The sequence below is a fragment of the Leuciscus leuciscus genome (genome assembly GCF_965113295.1).
Source record: "Leuciscus leuciscus genome assembly, chromosome: 3".
In the NCBI taxonomy this organism is placed as follows: Eukaryota; Metazoa; Chordata; class Actinopteri; order Cypriniformes; family Leuciscidae; genus Leuciscus; species Leuciscus leuciscus.
In genome coordinates, this window is record NC_138727.1 from 22,524,653 (window position 1) to 22,547,009 (window position 22,357).

Below are 22,357 nucleotides of genomic sequence, written 5' to 3' on the forward strand. Positions count from 1 at the left end.
ATAGTTCAAAATGGCGGCCATATTTTATGACGGAAAATGACGTCATAGGGTGCAATCGAATCGGCATGAGCTCAGGAATCAGAGGAAAAAAGAAGTTTGTTGATTGGCCTTACGGTTCAAAAGTTATTAGCAAAACAAAAGTGAAATTTTGGACAGGTGGTGGCGCTAGAGGGAATGACTTAGAAACACCAAAATTGGTGTATTTAATGTTGGGAATGTCCTCTATCAGAATGTCAAACCAAAACAACTTTCCCGCAATCGGTTCTATGGGCTGCCATAGACTCCAAGAGCGGAAGAAGAATAATAATAATAATAATAATAATAATAATAAGAACGGGAACAGATACAATAGGTGCCCGCACCTTCGGTGCTTGGCCCCTAATAATAATAATAAAAATCAGTACAAATACAATAGGTGTTCAGCACTTCGTGCTTGAACCCCTAATTAAAGCTGCAAGCAGCATTTATCGGGGTTCAAGCTGTTAAGGTGTTTAAGGTTTTTAAGCACAAAAGCATCAAAAGTTATAAAGTTTTATTTAGCAAGCATGTAACCACTGACATAATAGATTAAAAAGACCATTTATAGCCAATGCAGGCAATTCACCATAGGTAATATATGGTTTTAAAGCTTTTTAACAGTTATAGCGCCACCTTTGGTCCGATGTCCATAAAATTTGGCATGCTTGTTAATGATGTTATGTCACATATGCTCACCAATTTTTGTGAAGTTCTGAGTTTTCATTTAGGATTTATAGGCTTTTTAATGTATTTTGCCACGCCCATTTTATAAATGACCCTATTACAGCCATCCAAATGCAAAAGTTCAACTTTTTTTTGATAATTATTGATCTAGAGAGTCCAGAGAATTGTCCTAGACTGGTCTGGTTCCGATCGGGCGAAAAACCTAGGACTAGTTCGCAAAAGTAGGTTTTTAACATATTTGCGAATAATTAATGAACGGTTTGATTGACAGCAATGGTTTTTGAGGCAAAGTTGTTCAGCATGAGCAGATCTATAAGATGATATGCATTTTGTGATGATCAGTGTAACACCACGTGATTACAGAGCCATAAAACTCGTTAGCGCCAACTAGTGGCCGATTTCTTTCAAAATTCTTACAGACCTCTAGGGGCTTGAGCCGAACATGTCCACCGAGTTTCGCTCCGATCGGACTTCGTTAACGGTGCTCAAACCTCATTGGCCAATGGCGGCCATGTTTTTCGAGATACGCCAATATACTTTTAGACATAGGTGGCCCCTTGGGCCAAGACACTGCATACCAAATTTCAAGTCATTCGGAAAAACGGTCAGGTGTCTATATGTTTTTTTTGTTTTTAGCGCCACCATGTGGCCAATCGACGCAATTTTTTTTACTGTGACCTCAGATTGACCTCTTACACATGTGTACCAAGTTTGGTGAAGTTTACTGAATTACTTCTTGAGTTATAGCCATTTTAGTAAAATAGGCTCCTCCCACAACGTTAATTTTGGTCCCCCTAGCGACCATGAATCGAAATTTCAACTTTTTTTCCATAATTATGTATCTTCAGACTCCAGAGAACAATTCTGCACTGGTTTGGTTCCGATCGGACAAAAAACCTAGGACTAGTTAGCAAAAGTAGTTTTTTGACAAAATTCAAAATGGCGGAAAATCTATCATGACGGAAATGAAATCGGAGATATACGTTTTGTTCGTCAGGCGTCCAGCTTTCCAACGATATAAGACACTCGAGTCTACGACTTACGGTCTAGGAGTTATGAGCTGTTTCGCGCTTTTGGTCGCTATAGCGCCACCTATGGGCCAATCAGGGTCATAATCTCTGAACCTCTCCTCGATTTTTGTACTACCATCTGGCAAAGTTTCAATGCTCTAGCCCTTACGGTTTGGGCTGCACGATGCGTTTTACGGCAGAAGAATAATAATAATAATAATAATAATTAAAGCTGCAAGCAGCATTTATCGGGGTTCAAGCAGTTAAGGCCTTTAAGCACACAAGCATCAAAAGACATTAAGTTTTATTTAGCATTTAACAACTGCATTTAACAACTGCCATCCTAGATGAAAAAGTACATTTACAGCCAATACAGGCAGTTTACCATAGGAAATATATGGTTTTAAAGCGTTTTTACAGTTATAGCACCTTTTTGCCTGAGTCTTCTTATAGTCTTGCCTGATCTCCACCACTTATATTAGTAGTACTCAAAGTGTGCCCATATATATGTGTCAGATTTGTTGTAAATATGTAATTTTGATAAGGAGTTTAGACAATTATATTCAGTGGCGTAACGAGCCAACACCGGGCCCTTAAGTAGGATTATCAAGGCGGGCTCCTTGATGACGCAATTGATGACATTGATGACGCAATGTCCGCGAGTAGGCTACCATGAATAGGGCAGGATATGATCATACACAGCATATAAGAGATGAGATGACTAACAAAATCAGGAGTAGCCTACGCTCACCAAAAACAAAACAAAAAAACAACAAAAAAAACACTGGTGACAGCGCACCATAACACATTGTTAGGCCTAGGTCTAAATACATAAAAAAGATGCTCTCTTACATTATAGCGGGATTTTCCGAGCTTTCCTTTGTGCAACATAATCCGCCATTTTGTCCAACAAAGCAGTCAGGAGAGTTAGTAGATTAACATTGGAGGATTTAAATTTGAAAAACAAAGTGTACTGACGTCTTAGCACTTTAAAACAACATTCCTTTTATGTTCATTCATGTTTATTTTAATGCTATAAATTAACTAGAAGGAAGAGATGATCAGTTCACAAGCAGCTTTAACTGAGCCTCGAGTCTACAGCGATCTGTCAGACACATTAAAGAGTCACAAAACGGTATTTATTGTTTAAATGTCTCTAAAAAATTACTACATTTGAAAGGTGAGACTTTGTTTCATATCAAAAGTACTTGTCTGTCAGCGCGCAGTCTTTTCTCTGATCCGCAATGTATTTTTCACTGTGTGAGAACTTGGTGTGGTGTGAGAGTGGCGTCGCTTGTCAGACATAGCAACAGTAACTAAAGTGGGCGGGTCTTTGCGAACGGTCATTGACAGTATGGACGGGGATTTGCCAGTCCCAATTCAAAACAAATTTCATCACAATCCATCATTGTTCGTTTCAAACATGTGAGAGCATCAAAATGATTCATGGGTGAAATTGATTGGATTTAATTATTTATTTTTTTGTCAGTTCCTATCATAATTTTAACATTTTGGCGTTATTGTTTAGCTATTTACCTATGTTTTCAAATTTCCTTTGTTTTTTTGTTGTTGTCTCGATCGGACTAACGGCTTTGAAGATAACCACAATTTTTTAAAGCTCTAAATGACACTTACAAAAACCATAAGGCGAAACCTGGCATGTTTGGTATTGTTGGACTCGGCAAGGATTCAGGAGTCTTAGGAGGTCACTCCTGTGAAAAAAACACGGGCTTGAAACTTCTAAGGCTCGTTCAAGGCATTGTGCCAATGACGTATACTGAGTTTTTTGAGATACACCAATGTTCTCATAGACTATTGGCGCTTTTCCACTGCATGGTACGGCTCGGTTCGGAACGGTTCGGCTCGCTTCGCTTTTCCACTGCGTGGTACGACTCGGCTCGGTACGGCACGGTTCGGTTCGCTTTAGCTCGGTTGCTTTTCCACTGCAGTTAGTACCACTTCAAAGTGGGTGTGACTGATCGTTATAGTTGCCGTCTCTACTGCCATGACATCATCATATTAAATGCGAATTTTTCATTCCGGGTTTCCCCATCCGCTCCTCGGCAACCAACAAGAGGAACGTCTGCACCTCGTCCACTGACCACGATTCAGCCATTTATTTTTTTAAGTTTATACTCTTTTTTTGAATCAAATACTTTTAAAACAGGTGCTACAGCGTTGGCTGTTGTCTACTGGCTATTTAAATCTAGCGGGTTTAGTGTCTCGTGTTGTAAATACAATGACGCTGGTAGTGATGATTCTGTCTGACCAATCAGTGATCTGCAGTGTTTTCACGTCACATTTTAGTATCGGTACGGTACGCTTGGAACCTCAACAGAGGTGGTACCATTTAAAGCGAGCCGAAGCGAGCCGTACCGTACCATGCAGTGGAAATGCGTCATAAGTGAGCCGTACTGAACCGAGCCGTACCGTACCATGCAGTGGAAAAGCGCCAAAGCGTGCCGTACCGAACCGAACCGTACCGTACCATGCAGTGGAAAAGCGCCATATCATGGCACCCTGGACAAAGACACTGCGTGCCAATTTTCAGTGGACTAACGGTTGGGTGCGCTATATCTATTTTCATGATTTTTTCACTGTTATAGCGCCACCAAGTGGCCAATTCTCACGATTTTTTTCATGTCAACTCAGATTGAGCTTATGAACATGTGTCCCAAGTTTAGCGAAAATATCTCTTTCCGCTCACAAGTTATAACCATTTTATAACGCCACCAAGTGGCCAATTGCCGTGATTTTTTTCACGTGACCTCAGAATGAGCTCATGAACATGTGTCCCAAGTTTTGCGAAAATATCTCTTTCCGTTCACAAGTTATAACCGTTTTATAGCGTCACCTAGTGGCCAATTTTTGTGATTTTTTTCAAGTGATCTCAGATTGAGCTCAGGAAGATGTGTCCCAAGTTTAGCAAAAAAATCTATTTCTGTTCACAATTTATAACCGTTTTAGTAAAAGTGGCCCTGGTGCCATCAAAGATTTTGGTTCCCCTCATCGACCGTTAATTGAAATTTTGAATTTTTTGGATGATTATTGATTGTCAGACTCCAGAGAATATTCTTGCAGTGGTTTGATTCCAATTGGTCGAAAAACCAAGGAGAAGTTCGCAAAAATAGGTTTTTCAAAAAAATGCAATTTACTCGAAATTGGCGCCTGAAGGGCGAGAAAATCGGAGATAGCCATTTTGTCCGACTTGAGCCAAGGATTCCAACGATATAAGACACTTGATCCTGGGACAAACGGTCTAAGAGTTGTGAGCGATTTAGTACTTTTGGTTGCTGTAGCGCCACCTATGGGCCAATTGGGGTCATACTCTGATAGGTTGTCCCCAAATTGAGGCCTACCATCTGGCCAGGTTTCACGTCTCTAGGCCTTACGGTTTGTCCTGCACGATGCGTTTTACGAATCCTTACAATTACAATAGGGTTTCAGCATTTCATGCTTGAACCCCTAATAAGAATGAAGGCTTTTTGCCAGTTATAGCGCCACCTATGGTCCGATCTCCATGAAACTCTGCATGCTTCCTCACCATGTTCTGACACATATGCTCATCAATTTTTGTGAAGTTCTGAGTTTTCATTTGGGATTTATAGGCTTTTTAGTGTATTTTGCCACGCCCCTTTTCTAAATGACCCTGTTACAGCCACCCAAATGCAAAAGTTCAACTTTTTTTCGATAATTATTGATCTAGAGAGTCCAGAGAATTGTCCTAGACTGGTTTGGTTCCGATCGGGCCAAAAACCAGGGACTAGTTCGCAAAAGTAGGTTTTGGACAAAATCCGACATAGCAGAAAATTTTCCCTGCCTACATCCAAATCGGAGATAGCCATTTTGTCCGACTTGAGCCAAGGATTCCAACGATATAAGACACTTGATCCTGGGACAAACGGTCTAAGAGTTGTGAGCGATTTAGTACTTTTGGTTGCTGTAGCGCCACCTATGGGCCAATTGGGGTCATACTCTGATAGGTTGTCCCCAAATTGAGGCCTACCATCTGGCCAGGTTTCACGTCTCTAGGCCTTACGGTTTGTCCTGCACGATGCGTTTTACGAATCCTTACAATTACAATAGGGTTTCAGCATTTCATGCTTGAACCCCTAATAAGAATGAAGGCTTTTTGCCAGTTATAGCGCCACCTATGGTCCGATCTCCATGAAACTCTGCATGCTTCCTCACCATGTTCTGACACATATGCTCATCAATTTTTGTGAAGTTCTGAGTTTTCATTTGGGATTTATAGGCTTTTTAGTGTATTTTGCCACGCCCCTTTTCTAAATGACCCTGTTACAGCCACCCAAATGCAAAAGTTCAACTTTTTTTCGATAATTATTGATCTAGAGAGTCCAGAGAATTGTCCTAGACTGGTTTGGTTCCGATCGGGCCAAAAACCAGGGACTAGTTCGCAAAAGTAGGTTTTGGACAAAATCCGACATAGCAGAAAATTTTCCCTGCCTACATCCAAATCGGAGATAGCCATTTTGTCCGACTTGAGCCAAGGATTCCAACGATATAAGACACTTGATCCTGGGACAAACGGTCTAAGAGTTGTGAGCGATTTAGTACTTTTGGTTGCTGTAGCGCCACCTATGGGCCAATTGGGGTCATACTCTGATAGGTTGTCCCCAAATTGAGGCCTACCATCTGGCCAGGTTTCACGTCTCTAGGCCTTACGGTTTGTCCTGCACGATGCGTTTTACGAATCCTTACAATTACAATAGGGTTTCAGCATTTCATGCTTGAACCCCTAATAAGAATGAAGGCTTTTTGCCAGTTATAGCGCCACCTATGGTCCGATCTCCATGAAACTCTGCATGCTTCCTCACCATGTTCTGACACATATGCTCATCAATTTTTGTGAAGTTCTGAGTTTTCATTTGGGATTTATAGGCTTTTTAGTGTATTTTGCCACGCCCCTTTTCTAAATGACCCTGTTACAGCCACCCAAATGCAAAAGTTCAACTTTTTTTCGATAATTATTGATCTAGAGAGTCCAGAGAATTGTCCTAGACTGGTTTGGTTCCGATCGGGCCAAAAACCAGGGACTAGTTCGCAAAAGTAGGTTTTGGACAAAATCCGACATAGCAGAAAATTTTCCCTGCCTACATCCAAATCGGAGATAGCCATTTTGTCCGACTTGAGCCAAGGATTCCAACGATATAAGACACTTGATCCTGGGACAAACGGTCTAAGAGTTGTGAGCGATTTAGTACTTTTGGTTGCTGTAGCGCCACCTATGGGCCAATTGGGGTCATACTCTGATAGGTTGTCCCCAAATTGAGGCCTACCATCTGGCCAGGTTTCACGTCTCTAGGCCTTACGGTTTGTCCTGCACGATGCGTTTTACGAATCCTTACAATTACAATAGGGTTTCAGCATTTCATGCTTGAACCCCTAATAAGAATGAAGGCTTTTTGCCAGTTATAGCGCCACCTATGGTCCGATCTCCATGAAACTCTGCATGCTTCCTCACCATGTTCTGACACATATGCTCATCAATTTTTGTGAAGTTCTGAGTTTTCATTTGGGATTTATAGGCTTTTTAGTGTATTTTGCCACGCCCCTTTTCTAAATGACCCTGTTACAGCCACCCAAATGCAAAAGTTCAACTTTTTTTCGATAATTATTGATCTAGAGAGTCCAGAGAATTGTCCTAGACTGGTTTGGTTCCGATCGGGCCAAAAACCAGGGACTAGTTCGCAAAAGTAGGTTTTGGACAAAATCCGACATAGCAGAAAATTTTCCCTGCCTACATCCAAATCGGAGATAGCCATTTGTCCGACTTGAGCCAAGGATTCCAACGATATAAGACACTTGATCCTGGGACAAACGGTCTAAGAGTTGTGAGCGATTTAGTACTTTTGGTTGCTGTAGCGCCACCTATGGGCCAATTGGGGTCATACTCTGATAGGTTGTCCCCAAATTGAGGCCTACCATCTGGCCAGGTTTCACGTCTCTAGGCCTTACGGTTTGTCCTGCACGATGCGTTTTACGAATCCTTACAATTACAATAGGGTTTCAGCATTTCATGCTTGAACCCCTAATAAGAATGAAGGCTTTTTGCCAGTTATAGCGCCACCTATGGTCCGATCTCCATGAAACTCTGCATGCTTCCTCACCATGTTCTGACACATATGCTCATCAATTTTTGTGAAGTTCTGAGTTTTCATTTGGGATTTATAGGCTTTTTAGTGTATTTTGCCACGCCCCTTTTCTAAATGACCCTGTTACAGCCACCCAAATGCAAAAGTTCAACTTTTTTTCGATAATTATTGATCTAGAGAGTCCAGAGAATTGTCCTAGACTGGTTTGGTTCCGATCGGGCCAAAAACCAGGGACTAGTTCGCAAAAGTAGGTTTTGGACAAAATCCGACATAGCAGAAAATTTTCCCTGCCTACATCCAAATCGGAGATAGCCATTTTGTCCGACTTGAGCCAAGGATTCCAACGATATAAGACACTTGATCCTGGGACAAACGGTCTAAGAGTTGTGAGCGATTTAGTACTTTTGGTTGCTGTAGCGCCACCTATGGGCCAATTGGGGTCATACTCTGATAGGTTGTCCCCAAATTGAGGCCTACCATCTGGCCAGGTTTCACGTCTCTAGGCCTTACGGTTTGTCCTGCACGATGCGTTTTACGAATCCTTACAATTACAATAGGGTTTCAGCATTTCATGCTTGAACCCCTAATAAGAATGAAGGCTTTTTGCCAGTTATAGCGCCACCTATGGTCCGATCTCCATGAAACTCTGCATGCTTCCTCACCATGTTCTGACACATATGCTCATCAATTTTTGTGAAGTTCTGAGTTTTCATTTGGGATTTATAGGCTTTTTAGTGTATTTTGCCACGCCCCTTTTCTAAATGACCCTGTTACAGCCACCCAAATGCAAAAGTTCAACTTTTTTTCGATAATTATTGATCTAGAGAGTCCAGAGAATTGTCCTAGACTGGTTTGGTTCCGATCGGGCCAAAAACCAGGGACTAGTTCGCAAAAGTAGGTTTTGGACAAAATCCGACATAGCAGAAAATTTTCCCTGCCTACATCCAAATCGGAGATAGCCATTTTGTCCGACTTGAGCCAAGGATTCCAACGATATAAGACACTTGATCCTGGGACAAACGGTCTAAGAGTTGTGAGCGATTTAGTACTTTTGGTTGCTGTAGCGCCACCTATGGGCCAATTGGGGTCATACTCTGATAGGTTGTCCCCAAATTGAGGCCTACCATCTGGCCAGGTTTCACGTCTCTAGGCCTTACGGTTTGTCCTGCACGATGCGTTTTACGAATCCTTACAATTACAATAGGGTTTCAGCATTTCATGCTTGAACCCCTAATAAGAATGAAGGCTTTTTGCCAGTTATAGCGCCACCTATGGTCCGATCTCCATGAAACTCTGCATGCTTCCTCACCATGTTCTGACACATATGCTCATCAATTTTTGTGAAGTTCTGAGTTTTCATTTGGGATTTATAGGCTTTTTAGTGTATTTTGCCACGCCCCTTTTCTAAATGACCCTGTTACAGCCACCCAAATGCAAAAGTTCAACTTTTTTTCGATAATTATTGATCTAGAGAGTCCAGAGAATTGTCCTAGACTGGTTTGGTTCCGATCGGGCCAAAAACCAGGGACTAGTTCGCAAAAGTAGGTTTTGGACAAAATCCGACATAGCAGAAAATTTTCCCTGCCTACATCCAAATCGGAGATAGCCATTTTGTCCGACTTGAGCCAAGGATTCCAACGATATAAGACACTTGATCCTGGGACAAACGGTCTAAGAGTTGTGAGCGATTTAGTACTTTTGGTTGCTGTAGCGCCACCTATGGGCCAATTGGGGTCATACTCTGATAGGTTGTCCCCAAATTGAGGCCTACCATCTGGCCAGGTTTCACGTCTCTAGGCCTTACGGTTTGTCCTGCACGATGCGTTTTACGAATCCTTACAATTACAATAGGGTTTCAGCATTTCATGCTTGAACCCCTAATAAGAATGAAGGCTTTTTGCCAGTTATAGCGCCACCTATGGTCCGATCTCCATGAAACTCTGCATGCTTCCTCACCATGTTCTGACACATATGCTCATCAATTTTTGTGAAGTTCTGAGTTTTCATTTGGGATTTATAGGCTTTTTAGTGTATTTTGCCACGCCCCTTTTCTAAATGACCCTGTTACAGCCACCCAAATGCAAAAGTTCAACTTTTTTTCGATAATTATTGATCTAGAGAGTCCAGAGAATTGTCCTAGACTGGTTTGGTTCCGATCGGGCCAAAAACCAGGGACTAGTTCGCAAAAGTAGGTTTTGGACAAAATCCGACATAGCAGAAAATTTTCCCTGCCTACATCCAAATCGGAGATAGCCATTTTGTCCGACTTGAGCCAAGGATTCCAACGATATAAGACACTTGATCCTGGGACAAACGGTCTAAGAGTTGTGAGCGATTTAGTACTTTTGGTTGCTGTAGCGCCACCTATGGGCCAATTGGGGTCATACTCTGATAGGTTGTCCCCAAATTGAGGCCTACCATCTGGCCAGGTTTCACGTCTCTAGGCCTTACGGTTTGTCCTGCACGATGCGTTTTACGAATCCTTACAATTACAATAGGGTTTCAGCATTTCATGCTTGAACCCCTAATTAAAGCTGCAAGCAGCATTTATCGGGGTTCAAGCAGTTAAGGCCTTTAAGGCCTTTAAGCACACAAGCATCAAAAGACATTAAGTTTTATTTAGCAAGCATTTAACAACTGACATAATAGACGGAAAAGACCATTTACAGCCAATACAGGCAGTTTACCATGGGAAATATATGGTTTTAAAGCTTTTTAACAGTTATAGCGCCACCTTTGGTCCGATCTCCATAAAATTTGGCATGCTTGTTAATGATGTTATGTCACATATGCGCACCAATTTTTGTGAAGTTCTGAGTTTTCATTTATGATTTATAGGCTTTTTAGTGTATTTTGCCACGCCCCTTTTATAAATTACCCTATTACAGCCACCCAAATGCAAAAGTTCAACTTTTTTTCGATAATTATTTATCTAGAGAGTCCAGAGAATTGTCCTAGACTGGTCTGGTTCCGATCGGGCGAAAAACCAGGGACTAGTTCGCAAAAGTAGGTTTTTAACATATTCATGAATATTTAATGAACGGTTTGATTGACAGCAATGGTTCTTGAGGCAAAGTTGTTCAGCATGAGCAGATCTATCAGATGATATGCATTTTGTGATGATAAGTATAACACCACGTGATTGGAGAGCCATAAAACTCGTTAGCGCCAACTAGTGGCCAATTTCTTTCAAAATTCTTACAGACCTCTAGGGGCTTGAGCCGAACATGCCCACCGAGTTTCGCTCCGATCGGACTTCGTTAACGGTGCTCAAACCTCATTGGCCAATGGCGGCCATGTTTTTCGAGATACGCCAATATCCTTTTAGACATACATGGCCCCTTGGGCCAAGACACTGCATACCAAATTTCAAGTAATTCGGAAAAACGGTCAGGTGTCTATATGTTTATTTTTGTTTATAGCGCCACCATGTGGCCAATCGACGAAATTTTTTTTACTGTGACCTTAGATTGACCTCTTAAACACGTGTGCCAAGTTTGGTGAAGATATCTCATTTACTTCTCGAGTTATAGCCATTTTAGTGAAATAGGCTCCTCCCACAACCTTAATTTATCACCCCCTAGCGACCATGAATCGGAATTTCGAAATTTTTTCGATAATTATTGATATTCAGACTCCAGAGAACAATTCTGCACTGGTTTGGTTCCGATCGGAAAAAAAACCAGGGACTAGTTCACAAAAGTAGGTTTTTGACAAAATTCAAAATGGCGGAAAATCTATCATGGCGGAAATAAAATCGGAGATATACGTTTTGTTCGACATGCGTCCAGCTTTCCAATGATATAAGACACTTGAGTCTATGACTTACCGTCTAGGAGTTATGACCAGTTTCGCGCTTTTGGTTGCTATAGCGCCACCTATGGGCCAATCAGCGTCATAATTTGATAACCTCTCCTCGATTTTTGTACTACCATCTGGCAAAGTTTCAAGGCTCCAGCCCTTACGGTTTGGGCTGCACGATGCGTTTTACGGCAGAAGAATAATAATAATAAAAATCAGTACAATTACAATAGGGTTTCAGCACTTCGTGCTTGAACCCCTAATAATAAAAATCAGGGCAATAACAATAGGGTTTCAGCACTTCGTGCTTGAACCCCTAATAAGAAGAGACGTTTTTGCCAGTTATAGCGCCACCTATTGTCCGATCTTCACGAAACTTGGCATGCTTCTTCACCATGTTAGGACACATATGTCCATCGATTTTTGTGAAGTTTGATGTTTTCCCTTAGGTTGTATAGGCTTTTGAGTGTTTTTTGTCCCTCCACTTTCCTAAATGACCCTGTTACAGCCAGGCAAATGCTAAAGTTCAACTTTTTTTCGATAATTATTTATCTAGAGAGTCCAGAGAATTGTCCTAGACTGGTCTGGTTCCAATTGGACCAAAAACCAGGGACTAGTTCGCCAAAGTAGGCTTTGGACAAAAGTGGCCATATAAATTTTTTTTTTGCTCAAATCGCGATTTGGAGATAGCCAGGTTGTTCGTCTGGAGCCAGGGATCACAGTGATGCTAAATTTGAGCCTCTATGACAAAGTATGTAGGAGTTATGACCAATTTAGTAAATGTGGTCATTATAGCACCACCTATGGGCCGATTGGGCTCAGTCCGTGTATCTGAGTAGCGAGCAATACTACTACCATCTGGCCAAGTTTCAAGTCTCTAGGTCTTACGGTTTGGGCTGCACGATGCGTTTTAGGGAAGAATAATAATAATAATAAAAATCAGGGCAATAACAATAGGGTTTCAGCACTTCGTGCTTGAACCCCTAATAAGAAGAGACGTTTTTGCCAGTTATAGCGCCACCTATTGTCCGATCTTCACGAAACTTGGCATGCTTCTTCACCATGTTAGGACACATATGTCCATCGATTTTTGTGAAGTTTGATGTTTTCCCTTAGGTTGTATAGGCTTTTGAGTGTTTTTTGTCCCTCCACTTTCCTAAATGACCCTGTTACAGCCAGGCAAATGCTAAAGTTCAACTTTTTTTCGATAATTATTTATCTAGAGAGTCCAGAGAATTGTCCTAGACTGGTCTGGTTCCAATTGGACCAAAAACCAGGGACTAGTTCGCCAAAGTAGGCTTTGGACAAAAGTGGCCATATAAATTTTTTTTTTGCTCAAATCGCGATTTGGAGATAGCCAGGTTGTTCGTCTGGAGCCAGGGATCACAGTGATGCTAAATTTGAGCCTCTATGACAAAGTATGTAGGAGTTATGACCAATTTAGTAAATGTGGTCATTATAGCACCACCTATGGGCCGATTGGGCTCAGTCCGTGTATCTGAGTAGCGAGCAATACTACTACCATCTGGCCAAGTTTCAAGTCTCTAGGTCTTACGGTTTGGGCTGCACGATGCGTTTTAGGGAAGAATAATAATAATAATAAAAATCAGGGCAATAACAATAGGGTTTCAGCACTTCGTGCTTGAACCCCTAATAAGAAGAGACGTTTTTGCCAGTTATAGCGCCACCTATTGTCCGATCTTCACGAAACTTGGCATGCTTCTTCACCATGTTAGGACACATATGTCCATCGATTTTTGTGAAGTTTGATGTTTTCCCTTAGGTTGTATAGGCTTTTGAGTGTTTTTTGTCCCTCCACTTTCCTAAATGACCCTGTTACAGCCAGGCAAATGCTAAAGTTCAACTTTTTTTCGATAATTATTTATCTAGAGAGTCCAGAGAATTGTCCTAGACTGGTCTGGTTCCAATTGGACCAAAAACCAGGGACTAGTTCGCCAAAGTAGGCTTTGGACAAAAGTGGCCATATAAATTTTTTTTTTGCTCAAATCGCGATTTGGAGATAGCCAGGTTGTTCGTCTGGAGCCAGGGATCACAGTGATGCTAAATTTGAGCCTCTATGACAAAGTATGTAGGAGTTATGACCAATTTAGTAAATGTGGTCATTATAGCACCACCTATGGGCCGATTGGGCTCAGTCCGTGTATCTGAGTAGCGAGCAATACTACTACCATCTGGCCAAGTTTCAAGTCTCTAGGTCTTACGGTTTGGGCTGCACGATGCGTTTTAGGGAAGAATAATAATAATAATAAAAATCAGGGCAATAACAATAGGGTTTCAGCACTTCGTGCTTGAACCCCTAAAAATCAGTACAATTACAATAGGGTTTCAGCACTTCGTGCTTGAACCCCTAAAAATCAGTACAATTACAATAGGGTTTCAGCACTTCGTGCTTGAACCCCTAATTAAAGCTGCAAGCAGCATTTATCGGGGTTCAAGCAGTTAAGGCCTTTAAGGCATTTAAGCACAAAAGCATCAAAAGTTATTAAGTTTTATTTAACAAACCAAAAATCTCGCTAGCGCCAACTAGTGGCTGATTTCTTTCAAAATTCTTACAGACCTCTAGAGCCATGATTTGAACATGCCTACCGAGTTTTGTTCCGATCGGCCTCCGTTAACCTTGTCTAATAGATGCTCAAACTTCATTGGCCGATGGCGGCCATGTTTTTTGAGATACGCCAATGTCCTCATAGACATACATGGCACCTTGGACCAAGACACTGCATACCAATTTTCAAGTCATTTGGACTAACGGTCAGGTGGTTATAGCCCTTTTCATGTTTTTTTCATGTTATAGCGCCACCTATTGTTCAATCGTCGAGATTTATTTACTGTGACCCCAGATTGAACTCATACACATGTGTACCAAGTTTGGTGAAGATATCTCATTTACTTCTCGAGTTATAGCCATTTTAGTAAAATAGGCTCCTCCTACAACGTTCAATTAGCGCCCCCTATCGACCATGAATCAAAATTTCAACTTTTTTTCGATAATTATTGATATTCAGACTCCAGAGAACATTTCTGCACTGGTTTGGTTCCGATCGGACAAAAAACCAGGGACTAGTTCGCAAAAGTAGGTTTTTGACATAATTCAAAATGGCGGAAAATTTACATACCAGAAATGAAATCGGAGATATACGTTTTGACCTTTAGTCGTTAAGCTTTCCAACGATATAAGACACTTGAGCCTACGACATAAGGTCTAGGAGTTATGAGCAGTTTCGCGCTTTTGGTCGCTATAGCGCCACCTATGGGCCAATCGAGGTCATAATTTGATAACCTCTCCTCGATTTTTGTACTACCATATGGCAAAGTTTCAAGGTTCCTGGTCTTACGGTTTGGGCTGCACGATGCGTTTTACGGCGGAATAATAATAATAATAATAATAATAATTAAAGCTGCAAGCAGCATTTATCGGGGTTCAAGCATTTAAGGCCTTTAAGCACATAAGCATTTAAGACATTACGTTTTATTTAGCAAGCTTTTAACCACTGAAATAATAGATGGAAAAATCCATTTACAGCCAATAAAGGCAATTTACCATAGGAAATATGTGGTTTTCAAACCTTTTTGCCAGTTATAGCGCCACCTATGGTCCAATCTCCATGAAACTCTGCATGCTTCTTCACCATGTTATGACACATATGCCCACCAATTTTCGTGAAGTTCTGAGTTTTCATTTATGATTTATAGGCATTTTAGTGTATTTTGCCACGCCCCTTTTATAAATTACCCTATTACAGCCACCCAAATGCAAAAGTTCAACTTTTTTTTGATAATTATTGATCTAGAGAGTCCAGAGAATTGTCCTAGACTGGTCTGGTTCCGATCGGGCGAAAAACCAGGGACTAGTTCGCAAAAGTAGGTTTTTAACATATTCATGAATATTTAATGAACGGTTTGATTGACAGCAATGGTTCTTGAGGCAAAGTTGTTCAGCATGAGCAGATCTATCAAATTATATGCATAATGTGACAATAAGTTTAACACCACGTGATTACAGAGCCATAAAACTCGTTAGCGCCAACTAGTGGCCGATTTCTTTCAAAATTCTTACAGACCTCTAGGGGCTTGAGCCGAACATGCCCACCGAGTTTCACTCCGATCGGACTTCGTTAACGGTGCTCAAATTTCATTGGCCAATGGCGGCCATGTTTTTCGAGATACGCCAATATCCTTTTAGACATACATGGCCCCTTGGACCAAGACACTGCATACCAAATTTCAAGTCATTCGGAAAAACGGTCAGGTGTCTATACGTTTTTTTTGTTTTATAGCGCCACCATGTGGCCAATCGACGCAATTTTTTTACTGTGACCTCAGATTGACGTCTTACACATGTGTACCAAGTTTGGTGAAGTTTACTTAATTAGTTCTTGAGTTATAGCCGTTTTAGTAAAATAGGCTCCTCCCACAACGTTAATTTTGCACCCCCTAGCGACCATTAATCGAAATTTCAACTTTTTTTCGATAATTATTGATCTTCAGACTCCAGAGAACAATTCTGCACTGGTTTGGTTCCGATCGGGCGAAAAACCAGGGACTAGTTCGCAAAAGTAGGTTTTTGACAAAATTCAAAATGGCGGAAAAATTTGCATACTACAAATAAAATCGGAGATATACGTTTTGACCTTCAGATGTCCAGCTGTCCAATGATATAAGACACTTGAGTCTACGACATACGGTCTAGGAGTTATGACCAGTTTCGCGCTTTTGGTTGCTATAGCGCCACCTATGGGCCAATCGGGGTCATAATTTGATAACCTCTCCTCGATTTTTGTACTACCATCTGGCCAAGTTTCAAGTCTCTAGCACTTACGGTTTTGGCTGCACGATGCGTTTTACGGCGGAAGAATAATAATAATAATAATAATAATAATAAAAATCAGTACAATTACAATAGGGTTTCAGCACTTCGTGCTTGAACCCCTAATAATAATAAAAATCAGTACAAATACAATAGGTGTTCAGCACTTCGTGCTTGAACCCCTAATAAAAATCAGTACAAATACAATAGGTGTTCAGCACTTCGTGCTTGAACCCCTAATAATAATAATAATAATAATAAAAATCAGTACAAATACAATAGGTGTTCAGCACTTCGTGCTTGAACCCCTAATAATTAAAGCTGCAAGCAGCATTTATCGGGGTTCAAGCAGTTAAGGCCTTTAAGGCATTTAAGCACAAAAGCATCAAAAGTTATTAAGTTTTATTTAACAAACCAAAAATCTCGCTAGCGCCAACTAGTGGCTGATTTCTTTCAAAATTCTTACAGACCTCTAGAGCCATGATTTGAACATGCCTACCGAGTTTTGTTCCGATCGGCCTCCGTTAACCTTGTCTAATAGGTGCTCAAACTTCATTGGCCGATGGCGGCCATGTTTTTTGAGATACGCCAATGTCCTCATAGACATACATGGCACCTTGGACCAAGACACTGCATATCAATTTTCAAGTCATTTGGACTAACGGTCAGGTGGTTATAGCCCTTTTCGTGTTTTTTTCATGTTATAGCGCCACCTATTTTTCAATCGTCGAGATTTATTCACTGTGACCCCAGATTGACCTCATACACATGTGTACCAAGTTTGGTGAAGATATCTCATTTACTTCTCGAGTTATAGCCATTTTAGTAAAATAGGCTCCTCCCACAACATTAATTTATCACCCCCTAGCGACCAACAATCGAAATTTCGACTTTTTTTCGATAACTATTGATATTCAGACTCCAGAGAACATTTCTGCACTGGTTTGGTTCCGATCGAACAAAAAACCAGGGACTAGTTCGCAAAAGTAGGTTTTTGACATAATTCAAAATGGCGGAAAATTTACATACCAGAAATGAAATCGGAGATATACGTTTTGACCTTTAGTCGTTAAGCTTTCCAACGATATAAGACACTTGAGCCTACGACATACGGTCTAGGAGTTATGAGCAGTTTCGCGCTTTTGGTCGCTATAGCGCCACCTATGGGCCAATCGAGGTCATAATTTGATAACCTCTCCTCGATTTTTGTACTACCATATGGCAAAGTTTCAAGGTTCCTGGTCTTACGGTTTGGGCTGCACGATGCGTTTTACGGCGGAATAATAATAATAATTAAAGCTGCAAGCAGCATTTATCGGGGTTCAAGCAGTTAAGGCCTTTAAGGCCTTTAAGCACACAAGCATCAAAAGACATTAAGTTTTATTTAGCAAGCATTTAACAACTGACATAATAGACGGAAAAGACCATTTACAGCCAATACAGGCAGTTTACCATGGGAAATATATGGTTTTAAAGCTTTTTAACAGTTATAGCGCCACCTTTGGTCCGATCTCCATAAAATTTGGCATGCTTGTTAATGATGTTATGTCACATATGCGCACCAATTTTTGTGAAGTTCTGAGTTTTCATTTATGATTTATAGGCATTTTAGTGTATTTTGCCACGCCCCTTTTATTAATTATCCTATTACAGCCACCCAAATGCAAAAGTTCAACTTTTTTTCGATAATTATTGATCTAGAGAGTCTAGAGAATTGTCCTAGACTGGTCTGGTTCCGATCGGGCGAAAAACCAGGGACTAGTTCGCAAAAGTAGGTTTTTAACATATTCATGAATATTAAATGAACGGTTTGATTGACAGCGATGGTTCTTGAGGCAAAGTTGTTCAGCATGAGCAGATATATCAGATGATATGCATTTTGTGATGATAAGTGTAACACCACGTGATTACAGAGCCATAAAACTCGTTAGCGCCAACTAGTGGCCAATTTCTTTCAAAATTCTTACAGACCTCTAGGGGCTTGAGCCGAACATGCCCACCGAGTTTCGCTCCGATCGGCCTCTGTTAACCTTGTCTAATAGGTGCTCAAACTTCATTGGCCGATGGCGGCCATGTTTTTTGAGATACACCAATGTCCTCATAGACATACATGGCACCTTGGACCAAGACACTGCATACCAATTTTCAAGTCAATCGGACTAACGGTCAGGTGGTTATAGCCATTTTTGTCCTGTTATAGCACCCCCTAGTGGCCAATCGTCACGATTTTTTGCACGTGACCAAACATTAATCTCAAACACAGGTGTTCCAAATTTGGTAAAGATATCTCATTCCATTGACGAGTTATAGCCATTTTAGTCAAATTGGCTCCACCCACTTCGAACAATTTGGCGCCCCTTAGCAACCTTGAATCGAAATTTCAACTTTTTTTTGATAATTATTGATCTTCAGACTCCAGAGAACATTTCTGCACTGGTTTGATTCTGATCGGACGAAAAACCTAGGACTAGTTCACAAAAGTAGGTTTTTGACAAATTCAAAATGGTGAAAAATCGTCATGACGGAATTGAAATCGGAGATATACATTTTGTCCTTCTTGACCCAAGGATTCCAATGATATAGGACACTTGAGTCTACGATTAACGAACTATGAGTTATGAGCAGTTTCGCGTTTTTGATTGCTATAGCGCCACCTATGGGCCGATTGGTCTGAGTCCGTGTATCTGAGTAGCGAGCAATAGTACTACCATCTGGCCAAGTTTCAAGTCTCTAGGCCTTACGGTTTTGGCTGCACGATGCGTTTTATGGCGGAAAAATAATAATAATAATAATAATTAAAGCTGCAAGCAGCATTTATCGGGGTTCAAGCATTTAAGGCCTTTAAGCACATAAGCATTTAAGACATTAAGTTTTATTTAGCAAGCTTTTAACCACTGAAATAATTGATGGAAAAATCCATTTACAGCCAATACAGGCAATTTACCATAGGAAATATGTGGTTTTCCAACCTTTTTGCCAGTTATAGCGCCACCTATTGTCCGATCTTCACGAAACTGGGCATGCTTCTTCACCATGCTATGACACATATGCCCACCAATTTTCGTGAAGTTCTGAATTTTCATTTATGATTTATGGGCATTTTAGTGTATTTTGCCACGCCCCTTTTATAGATTGCCCTATTACAGCCACCCAAATGCCAAAGGTCAACTTTTTTTCGATAATTATTTATCTAGAGAGTCCAGAGAATTGTCCTAGACTGGTCTGGTTCCAATCGGGCGAAAAACCAGGGACTAGTTCGCAAAAGTAGGTTTTTAACATATTCATGAATATTTAATGAACGGTTTGATTGACAGCAATGGTTCTTGAGGCAAAGTTGTTCAGCATGAGGAGGTCTATCAAATGATATGCATTTTGTGACAATAAGTGTAACACCACGTGATTAAAGAGCCTTAAAACTCGTTAGCGCCAACTAGTGGCCGATTTCTTTCAAAATTCTTACAGACCTCTAGGGGCTTGAGCCGAACATGCCCACCGAGTTTCGCTCCGATCGGACTTCGTTAACGGTGCTCAAACCTCATTGGCCAATGGCGGCCATGTTTTTCGAGATACACCAATATCCTTTTAGACATACATGGCCCCTTGGGCCAAGACACTGCATACCAAATTTCAAGTAATTCGGAAAAACGGTCAGTTGTCTATACGTTTTTTTTGTTTTATAGCACCACCCTGTGGCCAATCGACGCACTTTTTTTTACTGTGACCTCAGATTGACCTCTTACACATGTGTACCAAGTTTGGTGAAGTTTACTTAATTACTTCTTGAGTTATAGCCATTTTAGTAAAATAGGCTCCTCCCACAACGTTAATTTTGCACCCCCTTGCGACCATGAATCGAAATTTCAACTTTTTTTCGATAATTATTGATCTTCAGACTCCAGAGAACAATTCTGCACTGGTTTGGTTCCGATCGGGCGAAAAACCAGGGACTAGTTCGCAAAAGTAGGTTTTTGACAAAATTCAAAATGGCGAAAAATCTATCATGGCGGAAATGAAATCGGAGATATACGTTTTTTTCTTCAGGAGCTCTGGATTTCAATGATATAAGACACTTGAAGCTACGCCTTACGGTCTGGGAGTTCTGAGCAGTTTCGCGCTTTTGATTGCTATAGCGCCACCTATGGGCCGATTGGGCTGAGTCCGTGTATCTGAGTAGCGAGCAATAGTACTACCATCTGGCAAAGTTTCAAGTCTCTAGGTCTTACGGTTTGGGCTGCACGATGCGTTTTATGGCGGAAAAATAATAATAATAAAAATCAGGACAATTACAATAGGGTTTCAGCACTTCGTGCTTGAACCCCTAATTAAAGCTGCAAGCAGCATTTAGCGGGGTTCAAGCAATCAAGGCCTTTAAGCACAAAAGCATCAAAAGTTATTACGTTTTATTTAGCAAGCATGACATAATAGACGGAAAAGACCATTTACAGCAAATACAGGTAGTTTACCATGGGAAATATATGGTTTTAAAGCTTTTTAACAGTTATAGCGCCACCTATGGTCCAATCTCCATAAAAATGTCCATGCTTCTTTAGCATATTATGTCACATATGCTCATCAATTTTTGTGAAGTTCTGAGTTTTTATTAAGGATTTATTAGCTTTTTAGTGTATTTTGCCACGCCCATTTTCTAAATGACCCTATTACAGCCATTCAAATGCAAAAGTTCAACTTTTTTTCGATAATTATTGATCTAGAGAGTCCAGAGAATTGCCCTAGACTGGTCTGGTTCTGATCGGGCGAAAAACCAGGGACTAGTTCGCAAAAGTAGGTTTTTAACATGTTTGTGAATATTTAATGAACGGTTTGATTGACAGCAGTGGCTCTTGAGGCAAAGTTGTTCAGCATGAGCAGATCTATCAAATGATATGCATATTGTGTTGATGTGTGCAACACCACGTGATTACAGAGGGCGTAAACCTTGTTAGCGCCAACTAGTGGTCGATTTCTTTCAAAATTCTTACAGACCTCTAGGGCCATGAGTCGAACATGCCCACTGAGTTTTGTTTCAATCAGCCACCGTTAACCTTGTCTAATAGGTGCTCAAACTTCATTGGCCGATGGCGGCCATGTTTTTTGAGATACACCAATGTCCTCATAGACATACATGACACCTTGGACCAAGACACTGCATACCAATTTTCAAGTCAATCGGACTAACGGTCAGGTGGTTATAGCCTGTTTTATGTTTTTTTCATGTTATAGCGCCACCATGTGGCCAATCGCCGCTATTTTTTTACTGTGACCTCAGATTGACCTCTTACACATGTGTACCGAGTTTGGTGAAAATATCTCATTTCGTTCACGAGTTATAGCCATTTTAGTAAAATGAGCTCCGCCTCCTGCAAACGTTTTGACGCCCCTTAGCAACCGTGGATCGAAATTTCAACTTTTTTTCGATAATTATTGATAACCAGACTCCAGAGAACATGTATGCACTTTTTTGGTTCCGATCAGGCAAAAAACCAGGGACTAGTTCGCAAAAGTAGGTTTTGGACAAAATTCAAAATGGCGGAAAATTTTTCCAGGCGGAAATGAAATCGGAGATATACATTTTGTCCGTCTTGAGCCAAGGATTACAGTGATATAAGATACTTGAGTCTATGACAAACGGTCTAGGAGTTATGGCTGATTTCATACTTTTGCTTGCTGTAGCGCCACCTATTGGCCAATCGTTGTCATACTTTGATAGGTTCTCCCCAAATTGAGGACTACCATTTGGCTGAGTTTCAAGTCTCCAGCATTTACGGTTTGGGCTGCACGATGCGTTTTAGGGGAAAATAATAATAATAAAAATCCTTACAATAACAATAGGTGTTCAGCACTTCGTGCTTGAACCCCTAATAATAAAAATCAGCACAATTACAATAGGGTTTCAGCACTTC

At 40.8% G+C, this 22,357-nt stretch overlaps 1 long non-coding RNA gene across 1 annotated transcript in view; it reads right to left on the reverse strand.

The window, feature by feature from the left end:
* Positions 1-16,660: 16,660 nt before the first annotated feature.
* Positions 16,661-22,357, reverse strand: part of LOC309495077 — a 53,185-nt gene continuing 47,488 nt past the window's right edge. The window contains exon 3 of the long non-coding RNA XR_014204545.1: positions 16,661-16,778. This is a non-coding gene — a long non-coding RNA (uncharacterized lncRNA). The remainder of the gene's footprint in view (positions 16,779-22,357) is intronic.